Source organism: Phacochoerus africanus, chromosome 1 (genome assembly GCF_016906955.1).
Source record: "Phacochoerus africanus isolate WHEZ1 chromosome 1, ROS_Pafr_v1, whole genome shotgun sequence".
NCBI lineage: Eukaryota > Metazoa > Chordata > Mammalia > Artiodactyla > Suidae > Phacochoerus > Phacochoerus africanus.
In genome coordinates this window covers 93,204,940-93,216,736 of record NC_062544.1, presented here as the reverse complement: position 1 = coordinate 93,216,736, position 11,797 = coordinate 93,204,940, and the positions used below count along the sequence as shown (strand labels likewise).

Sequence of the window (11,797 nt, the reverse complement as noted above, 5' to 3'; positions counted from 1 at the left end):
GGAAGAAGGAAGAATGACGGCAGACGGATCTTTAGGAAGGAAGGACGGAAGCAGGAAGGAAGGAAGGAAGGAAGGAAGAAGGAAGGAGGAAGGAAGGAAGAAGAAAGAAGAAAGGAAGGAAAGGAAGAAAGGAAGAAAGGAAGAAAGGAAGGAAAGGAGAAAGGAAGAAGGAAGAAAGGAAGAAAGAAGAAGGAAGAAAGGAGAAAGAAAGGAAAGAAAGAAAGAAAGAAAGAAAGAAAGAAAGAAAGAAAGAAAGAAAGAAAGAAAGAAAAAAGGAAAAAGGAAAGGTAGGAAGATAGAAAAAAGGAAAGAAAACCTAAAATATTTCAGAGTTCCCTGGTGGCCAGCAGTTAAGAATCTGGAGTCAGACATGCTACTGCTGCACAATGAGATCCCTCAGCAGTTAAGAATCTGGATTTGTTACTGCTGTGGCTCTGGTTCAATCTCTGGCCTAAGAACTTCTGCATGCCATAAACTCCGCAAAAAATAAAATAAAATAAAGAAAATCTAGACTATTCCAAAGTTATCTACGGGATTGTGTTCAGAGTGTGACCTTTGTAGTCCAGGGCCCCGTCATCACTGACAAGCATCTAAGCTACTGGTGATACAAGATGAAATACTGTGCCCAGTGTGTCCCTCTTCCTCACTTGGAAGCCATGAATTCTTTTGGTGTTCCACTTGATTCAAACTGCCCTAAGCCAATTCCATTCAACAATTGTTCAGTGCTTGTTAATAAATACCATTAACTTCCACTTATTAAAAACAGGTGAGGACATTTTATTTCCTCTCCCCCAACCTCTTTGCCAGGTGATAAATCACAAGAAAAGTAAGTCTTGGGCTAAATTCTGCCCCTCACACAAACATTGGTTAACAAGTAGGAACAATAAGCAAAGTCATCACCCTTAGTAGGCATGTGCTGTTACCCAAATACTTGTTTCCAGCTACCTACCCTCTGGACATAGGTAACACTGTATTTGCCAATGCAAGGCCCCCACCCCCACACCCACACCCACCCCAAGGGAGCTCCCTTTTTCCTTCTTCCAAGACAGTCAACACAGTTCCAGTTAGTGGCTGCTCTTCCAATCAGGATCTGAATGATGACAAGGCAGAGCAGACTCTCCATGGCATATAGAGTGAGTAAGAAGTAAACCTGTGTTGTTTTAAGCTACTGAGACTCTAGCTGCTCTTTGTCACTGCAGCACAATCTAGTTATCCTGACTGATACATTGTAAGCTCAGTGAAATCTCCTTTTTTTTTTTTTTTTAGTCCTCTTTTCATTTCAACAAATATCTTGAATGAAAGTTTCACTCTGAGGTAAATGAAATAATATTTACAGTAGGATCAACTAATCTATGAAATTTATGAAAGACTGCATCCTCTGTATTCAATGTGAAGGAGGGTAGAAAGTGGGAAAGGGCTAAATGTTGTATCTAAAGAATCATTCTGAGTTAAATGATGAGGCTCACCAGATTTCAAGACATTCATGAATGACAAGGGGCCTATACAATCATTTTTGTAAATCACAGAGCTTAAAAACTTTAATGTCATTAATGAAAAAGCATTTCTATGCACAACATTGTAAATCAATTATATTTTTAAATGATTTTTATTTTTTCCATTATAGTTGGTTTACTGTGTTCTGCCAATTTCTACATTCAGCAAAGTGACCCAGTCACACATATATATACATTCTTTTTCTCACATTATCCTCCATCATGTTCCATCATAAGTAACTAGATATAGTTCCCAGTGCTATACACTAGGATCTCATTGCTTATCCACACAGAATACTACTCAGCCATAAAAAAGAACACAATAATGCCTTTTGCAGCAACATGGGTGGAACTAGAGACTTTCATACTAAGTGAAATAAGTCAGAGAAAGACAAATACCATATGATATCACTTGTATCTGGATTCTAATATATGGCACAAATGAACCTTTCCACAGAAAAGAAACTCATAGACTTGAAGAAAAGACTTGTGGTTGCCAAGAGGGGAGGAGAAGGGAGTGGGATGGACTGGTAGTCTGGGTTTAATAGATATAAATCAACTATACTTTAATAAAAAATTTTAAAAATTAAAAAAAGAAAAAGTATTTCTAACATCCCATATACTAAATAGTGAGCCCTGTTGTGCAGACTCAAATAGCTATTATTTATCCTGAATTTTGGATATCCAATTAGGGTATCTTCAAATATTAATTTAACATTAGAGTATAAACATATATATTATAAGATATAGATATAGATATATCTCACCACCTATACTGAAATATTAAAGTTAATTACAGACAATATAATAGCAGTAAAATCATTCAAGTTCTCATCTCACCTGTTTACAAAAATGGCTTCTTCCTTCTCCAGGGTCACAACTTCTTTCATCAAAACACTGTAGAAAGCCTATTCATAACTAACAGGTCAATTCAGATGTCATACCACTTTTGGAGAGGTGCTGAAACTCCAGATGTGCCATCTTGATGCTGGAAGAACCTGCCATAAAAAGCAAGTTGCTTTAGAAAACAGCTGCAAATCTGTCACACCAGACTTTCTGTTTCACACCTTAATTTACTCATTCTATTTTTCAAAGTCCCAACAGATATATCAAAACAAATAGTTATAGTTTAAAAGTGACTATTTTCAAAAGTATGGGCGTGGAGTCACTGTTTTGGCGCAGCTGTAACAAACCCGACTAGTATCCATGAGGACTCAAGTTCAATCCCTTGCCCCGCTCAGTGGGTTAAGGATCCAGTGTTACCATGAGCTGTGGTGCAGTTCACAGATGAGGTTTGGATCTGACATTGCTATGGCTGTGGTGCAGGCCAGCAGCTGCAGCTCTGATTTGACCTCTAGCCTGGGAACTTCTGCATGCCGCAGGTGCTACCTTAAAAAGAAAAAAGAAAAAGAAAAGAAGGGGGGGGGGATGCATGTGACTCAGGAAAATCTAAGAGATAACCCAATACCCCCTAGGTATTGTTACCAGCCCTGGGCCTGAAGGGCTGGGGTCGGGGAGGACATAGATCAGACAAAGGATTCTGAAGGAGGAACTTGGCAAGAGCTACGACCTTCATCTGAAGAATCTGACCCATAGGAAGGGAGCTGGCAGAGGTACATACCCAGTTTTTAGCAGGGTATTAAAGAGTAAAACCCCTTTAGCAAATCCAACTGGAAACATGAGGACAAGTGATCCTTGGTATAATCCCTGAGTAGAGAGAGATAACAAATGCCTCTGGAGAGGCAGGTGGAAAATACCCAGCGCTAGTGCAGCTATTTCACAAGGCACCAGCCTGTCCGGAAGGCTGGGCCAGAAAAACCACCTCATGGGTCCAGAACCATCTTTCCCACTGGTCCTAGTATCTTTCTACCTCCACAATAATTCTATTGTAGGGACTTCTCTGACTTTCCCTAGGTGAGGTCCTCAGCTGGGGACTTCCATATTTCTCCCCAAAATGTTCCAAAACTCTGGTTCTCCAGAAGGAATTGGGAGTATAGAATAGAATCTGTTTCAGTGGAAAACTGTACATTGCTGCATAAAGCGCATCCTTCCAGGTTGTCAGATTCTAACATGTCAGTTGCTTTTTCTATTTTGTAACATTGTAAGTTAGTAGACATGCAAATTCTATGTCTCCCAGTAGAGTTTCTATCAACTTCGCTCCCTTTTGTAGGAAAACAGATTTTCCTTCATTTGCAAGTCAATTCCTTTACTCCATATTAATTTGTGCTTTTTATAAAACTTATTCTTTGAATTGGATATAAGATATTCCTGTTCTCTCACATATGAATAAAATAAAATCTCTAAAATTAAGTTCATTTTTATATCTGTGGAGAGTCAGAATTTTACCTTTTTCTGAAAATTATCTTTTCATAGGAACTTCATCTTTCCCTATCAGGGTACTTGGGATCCTTAAGCAGATTGGCCTTAGCAAACTAATTTAGCATATCAATGATTTATCACACAAGATTCTGTTATACAAGGTATGCAGAAAATAAGCAAGTTGATGGCATGCCAAGGAAATAAAGACTCTGTGGCTAGCTTGTGAAATGTTGCAATGTTAATCCCTTAACAGCATTTTAATCCTATCCTTTTGATTCACTTTATTGATGTGATCATGATTCAGAACCACAATAAGTAACCGCATTTGATAGCAACTGGTGTTTGGTTTCTGCGATTTTTGTATTATTTCTCATGTGTTCTCAATGCATGTTGGCAACAGCAGTAAATCAGCTTTACTGGGTATGTAAGCCATTGGATGACCATTAGATGAAAAACTTGGAGCACTTCTAAAAGAATTAGAATTGCATAGTGGGTGGGGGGAGTGTGCACAAGTGCCCTACCTTCAGTGAGCAACCACAGAAAACGAGCGAACAAAACAATCCTCGATTCAACAATCCTCAATTCTAGAAATAATCGTTTTTAAATGGCCTCCTAGTTACAGGTTTGAAGTACTTCCAATTTCATTAGTTACCCAATCAAACCTATGTCTTTCATTATTAAAATGATGCTAACCACCAGCTAAATCTAGCTCCTACCCTAACTCCCACCACACCATGTTAACAAAAATTAATCAACTGATCTAAGAGAGAACTGGCAATTTTTATTGGAGCCCTGGGAAGAGCAACTCCAAAACCTCCAAGAACTATTCCACCTGTTAGAAATCAAGTCACAAGAATTTCCATTGTGGCTCAATGGGTTAAGAATCTGACATAGTGTCTGTGAGGATGTGGGTTCCACACCTGGCCTCGATCAGTGGGTTAGAGATGCAGCATTGCCACAAGGTGTGGTGTAGGTCACAGATGTGGCTTAGATCCAGTATTACTGTGGCTCCAATTCCACCCCTAGCCTGGGAACTTCCATATGCATAGGTGTGACCCTAAAAAGATAAATAAATACATACGTAAATAAATAGACAAGAAGATGTCAAGACACCATTTGTATAAGTTTTTTGATACAGAGGGCTGTACATCAAATGATGTATTATGGACAGTTTGCATAATCCAGATCTAAGCTCCATCATAGTGGTTCATGTTACCTTTTACAAGATCAAGAAGGAATGTTATCTCTAAGGCATTGCCTTGTTGATGCAGGAGAATGTTGTCCTTTAGGGTTGAGCAGGTATTCTTGCTACTAAGGGAGGTTTGGTCAATGCATAATGCAGACACACAGCATGGGCAGAGAAGGGGCCAAAGGACAGAGAAGATGTTTTGTTGAAATTTTTCTTGTCTTGGAGTTCCTGTTTTGGTGCAGCAGAAATGAATCTGACTAAGAACCATGAGGTTGCTTGCTGTGGCTGTGATGTAGGCCGGCAGCTACAGCTCCAATTTGACCCCTAGCCTGGGAAACTCCATATGCTGCAGGAGTGCAACTCTAAAAAGCAAAAAAAAAAATTTCTTGTCTTGCAATAAAATATGAATTTTCTTTCATAACCCTAATGAAACCTTCCACAGTGCCAGGCTTGACTCCTCCTTGGAGCTGAACACCCCTGGGCTTCTCGAGACCCACCATCGCTCCCAGCAGCCTTCTGCTGAACTGCCCATTTACTCACTTTCTGAATCTTCCCTTCACTTTTCTTCCAGTACAAATGATGAGTTCCTCCAAGATTAGCTCAACTATTAACTCTTCCATGAAGCTTTCCCTGACCATTCCAACTGGAAGTGACTTAATATCTGTGCCTCTTTTGATACTTATATCTTGTCTCTGTCATTCATTTGGTGGTGCAGGATGGGCTACCTCAGAGGGAATAAGTATTACAGGTAGGCTGGATCTGCTGTGGGAAGAATAAGTCTACCAATCACATCACTTCCCTCTGTAGATTCTAAAACATTTAAGAAAAAGACGCAAGATTCAGGCATGGGTCCAAAAGCCAGTTGAGGGGCTGGCAAAGCTGATAGAATGCATGGTCTGGACCTGAGGATGAAACAAACTTCTTCCTATTCCCTCCCCCTGAGTTGGGTCAACTTGGCTATGCAATCCTGAGACCAAGAAGCCCCACCAGGCCTTGTGTCTCCACAAACCCTCAGCAGAAATGGGGACAATGCATTCACCTCTTCAACAGGCAGAGCATACATGCGCAGAAACTGTTCCGCCCCCAAGGGTAGTAGGAAAGGGGATGGAGAATAGGACCAAAGCTACTCTGCACGAGGTGGGAGTCTTTAATTTCTGAGCCTGTAGGAGTGAAAATGAGAACATGATATGCCTGCAGGCAAAAATTCTAATTATGAAATTTATATCTGGGAGTAACTGGTCCATCATCATCATGTCCCTCCCTCAATAAAACCAACACAGCACATTAGTAGATAAAGCTGAGTCTATTGCTCCGCATGGGAAGAACCTACCCCACAGACTTTGGACAGTGTCAAGGTGAGGGCTGGTCAGGGGAAGGAAGCATTGTCAGAATTATTGAGAATTAGAAGTTTAATATAAGGAGGATTTTTTTTTTTTTTGTCTTATTAAGGCTGCACTTGAGGCATATGGAGGTTCCCAGGCTAGGGGTCCAAAATCGGGCAACAAGTTTGACAATCTGGAAGAAATGGACATTTTTCTAGAATCTTACAGCCTGCCAAAACTGAATCAAGTAGAAACAGACCAACTGAACAGACCGATCACTAGAAATGAAATTGAAGAGGTCATAAAATCACTCCCTACAAATAAAAGTCCAGGACCAGATGGCTTCACAGGTGAATTCTATCAAACATATAAAGAGGAATTGGTGCCCATCCTCCTTAAACTCTTTCAAAAAGTTGAAGAAGAAGGAATACTCCCAAAGACATTCTATGATGCCACCATCACCCTCATTCCAAAACCAGACAGAGATACCACCAAAAAAGAAAACTATCGCCCAATATCATTGATGAATATAGATGCAAAAATTCTCAACAAACTCTTAGCCAACCGAATCCAACAACATACCAAAAAACTTATACACCATGACCAGGTTGGGGTTCATCCCAGGTTCACAAGGATGGTTCAACATTCGCAAATCAATCAGCATCATACACCACATTAACAAAAAAAAAGTCAAAAATCATATGATCATCTCAATAGATGCAGAAAAAGCATTTGACAAAGTCCAACATCCATTCATGAACAAGACCCTCGCCAAAGTGGGTATAGAGGGAACATTCCTGAATATAATCAAAGCCATTTATGAGAAACCCACAGCAAATATAATACTCAATGGGGAAAAACTGAAAGCCTTCTCACTCAAATCTGCAACAAGACAGGGATGCCCACTATCACCACTTCTCTTCAACATAGTTGTGGAAGTCCTAGCCACAGCAATTAGACAAACAAAAGAAATAAAAGGCATCCATATAGGGAGAGAAGAGATCAAACTGTCACTGTACGCAGATGACATGATACTATACATAGAAAACCCTAAGGACTCAACCCCAAAACTACTTGAACTGATTCATAAATTCAGCAAAGTAGCAGGATATAAGATTAACATTCAGAAGTCAGTGGCATTTCTGTATACCAGCAATGAAATATTAGAAAAGGAATACAAAAATACGATACCTTTTAAAATTGCACCTCACAAAATCAAATACCTCGGAATACACCTGACCAAGGAGGTCAAGGACCTATATGCCGAGAACTATAAAACTTTAATCAAAGAAATCAAAGAAGATGTAAAGAAATGGAAAGATATTCCATGTTCCTGGATTGGGAAAATCAATATTGTAAAAATGGCCATACTACCCAAAGCAATCTACAGATTCAATGCAATCCCTATCAAATTACCCAGGACATTTTTCACAGAACTAGAACAAACAATCCAAACATTTATATGGAACCACAAAAGACCCAGAATCGCCAAAGCAATCCTGAGAAACAAAAACCAAGCAGGAGGCATAACTCTCCCAGACTTCAAGAAATACTACAAAGCCACAGTCATCAAAACAGTGTGGTACTGGTATCAAAACAGACAGACAGACCAATGCAACAGAATAGAGAATCTGGAAATAAACCCTGACACCTATGGTCAATTAATCTTTGACAAGGGAGGCAAGAACATCAAATGGGAAAAAGACAGTCTATTCAGCAAGCATTGCTGGGAAACCTGGACAGCTGCATGCAAAGCAATGAAACTAGAACACACCCTCACACCATGCACAAAAATAAACTCCAAATGGCTGAAAGACTTCAATATACGACAGGACACCATCAAACTCCTAGAAGAAAACATAGGCAAAACACTCTCTGACATCAACATCATGAATATTTTCTCACGTCAGTCTCCCAAAGCAATAGAAATTAGAGCAAAAATAAACCCATGGGACCTCATCCAACTGAAAAGCTTTTGCACAGCAAAGGAAACCCAAAAGAAAACCAAAAGACAACTTACAGAATGGGAGAAAATAGTTTCAAATGATGCAACTGACAAGGGCTTCATCTCTAGAATATAGAAACAACTTATACAACCCAGCAGCAAAAAAACCAATCAATCAATGGAAAAATGGGCAAAAGACCTGAATAGACATTTCTCCAAAGAAGATATACAGATGGCCAACAAACACATGAAAATATGCTCAACATCGCTGATTATAAGAGAATTGCAAATCAAAACTACCATGAGATATCACCTCACAGCAGTCAGAATGGCCATCATTAATAAATCCACAAATAACAAGTGCTGGAGGGGCTGTGGAGAAAAGGGAACCCTCCTGCACTGTTGGTGGGAATGTAAACTGGTACAGCCACTATGGAGAACAGTTTGGAGATACCTTAGAAATCTATACATAGAACTTCCATATGACCCCGCAATCCCACTCTTGGGCATCTATCCGGACAAAACTCTACTTAAAAGAGACACGTGCACCCGCATGTTCATTGCAGCACTCTTCACAATAGCCAGGACATGGAAACAACCCAAATGTCCATCGACAGATGATTGGATTCGGAAGAGGTGGTACATATACACAATGGAATACTCCTCAGCCATAAAAAAGAATGACATAATGCCATTTGCAGCAACATGGATGGAGCTAGAGAATCTCATACTGAGTGAAATGAGCCAGAAAGACAAAGACAAATACCATATGATATCACCTTATAACGGGAATCTAATATCCAGCACAAATGAACATCTCCTTAGAAAAGAAAATCATGGACTTGGAGAAGAGACTTGTGGCTGCCTGATGGGAGGGGGAGGGAGTGGGAGGGATCGGGAGCTTGGGCTTATCAGACACAACTTAGAATAGATTGACAAGGAGATCCTGCTGAATAGCATTGAGAACTTTGTCTAGATACTCATGTTGCAACAGAAGAAAGGGTGGGGGAAAAATATAATTGTAATGTATACATGTAAGGATAACCTGACCCCCTTGCTGTACAGTGGGAAAAGAAAATAAATAAATAAATAAAAATAAAATAAAATAAAATAAAAAACACATCTTTCCAAAATCTATGGAATGTAACAAAAGCAGTTCTAAGAGTAAGTTTATAGTGATACAGGCATAGTTCAAGAAACAAGACAAATTTCAAATTGACAACCTAACCTACTGTCTATTAAAATTTTAAAGAAGAACAAACAAATCCCAAAGTCAGCAGAAGAAATTAAGTAATAAGGACCAAGCAGAAATAAATAAGAAACAAACAAAAATAATAGAAAAGCTCAATAAAACCAAGAGATTTTTTTAAGATAAATAAGATTTATAAGACTTTATCAGGCTCATTAAGAAAAAAATAGAAAGGACCCAAGTAAATAAAAATATGACATAAAGAGAAGAAACTACTGCTGATATCACAAGATACAAAAAATAAAAATAAGAGGATACTCTGAAGAGTTATATACAAATTGGACAACCTAGAATAAATGGATATATTCCTAGAAACATGCAATTTTCCAACAATGAATCAGAAAGAAATAGATAAACTGAACAGATTATTCCAAGCTATTTCAAAACATTGAAGAGTATGGAACACTCCCAAATTCATTCTCCAAGGCCACAATTACCCTGATAAAGACACTACCAAAAAAATAAAATTACAGACCAATATCTCTGATAAATACATAGATGCAATAATTATCAACACAACATTTAAAAAACAAATTCAACAATTTATAAAAGTGATCTTTACTGCGATTGAGTGGGATTTATTCCAGGAATATAAGAATGAATCAATATCAGCAAATCAATCAGTGTGATACAGATAATTAACAAAATGAAGAATGAAAATCACAGGATCATCTCCATAGACTCAGAAAAAGCATTTGACAAGCTTCAACATCTATGCATGATAACAACTCACATTAAAGTTGATATAGAAGGAATGTATGTCAATGTAATAAAGGCCATTTATGACAAACACATAGCTAACATTATACTCAACAGTGAAAAGCAGTAGTATTTCCTCTAAGATCAGGAACAAGACAAGTATGCTCACTCTGACCACTTCTATTAATGTAGCATTGATAGTCCTAGACACAGCAATCAGACACGAAAAAAAAATAACAGGAATCCAAATTGGAAGAGAAGAAGAAAAGCTGTCACAATTTGAGATGACATGATAATATATATATATATAGAGAGAGAGAGAGAGCGTGCCCTAAAGTCTCCAATGAAAAAAAAAACAATTAGAACTAATCAGTAAATTCAGTAAAGTTGTAGGTCCTGTTGTTTTCCATAAACAATGAAGTATCAGAAGAGAAAACAAGAAAACAATTCCATTTAAAATTGCATTTAAAAAAAAAAAAAACAAAAAAACAAAAAAAACGCCCTAGGAGGATCTCCCTTCATGGCTCAGCAGTTAACGAACCTGACTAGGATCCATGAGGATGCAGGTTCAATCCTAGCCTTGCTCAGTGGGTTAAGGATCTGATGTTACCATGAGCTGTGGTATAGGTCACAGATTCAGCTCAGATCCACAAATTTTTTAAATGCATAATACGTTATTGTTGTCTGGAGGTGGCTCAAATTTTCCTTTAAGCTGTATATAGGTCAAAGATATTGAAAGACTTTGTCTTGCCAGCAGACAAAACAGTGCTTTCTGCTTTAAATTTAAACAATCTTTCTTAGTCTCTGATCAGACTCCATATTCTCCATCTTTCCCTGTATATGAAAGAGAAACTGGGGGTGGAGGGGAAGGGGGTGGGTTTAGATATCCTATAAGCTCAAGACACAGGTTCCCAATCTCATCACTTTATCTTCAGAATGGCTTTCACAGTCTCTGATCACAGGATCTACCACAAATCAGGATTTTAAACCATGAGACCAGAGGCCAAATCTTACAGTTTTTTAATCTCTCATCTGTGCCTGCAATAGTAATTCCATTTTCAAAGACTTTTGATATTTGTTGTTATTGTATCAAGAAGGAAATCTTTTTTTCACCACAGGCACATTCCTTTTAGAGCAAAATTATCATACAAAATAACAGTTTTACAAAGATAAATTAGTAGGTGATTTCAAGACTATCTAGAGAATTCTTTAAATGGTAACTTTCTTTAGGATATTTAAGATACAATTCTAGTAACAAAAAGTAATAATGTATGCTATTATTTGTGGACATATCCATTGCATCAAGCAGTGGTGCTAAGTTATCAGTAAGACAGAAACATATCTGATAATCAAGCCCTCTTTCAGAACCAAAAAAACTTTAGATAAGAAGTTAATACAACACCATTGTTTTCACATGTATTGTGTCATTTTGTCGGCGAGATAATTCTACAGACAAAGGAATCCCAACATACAGTCCAAATCAAGTTGTTGTTAACTTATTAGACTGTAGCTGCCCATTTCAAAAGTGGGCAAAGAACTTAAAGAGATATTTCTCCAAAGAGGATATATTAATGGGCAAAA

At 38.2% G+C, this 11,797-nt stretch overlaps 1 long non-coding RNA gene across 1 annotated transcript in view; it reads right to left on the bottom strand.

Moving 5' to 3' along the window:
- Positions 1 to 11,797, bottom strand: part of LOC125120821 (uncharacterized) — a 117,763-nt gene that overhangs the window by 26,732 nt on the left and 79,234 nt on the right. Inside the window, exon 2 of the long non-coding RNA XR_007133355.1 lies at positions 2,334 to 2,491. This is a non-coding gene — a long non-coding RNA (uncharacterized LOC125120821). The remainder of the gene's footprint in view (positions 1 to 2,333; positions 2,492 to 11,797) is intronic.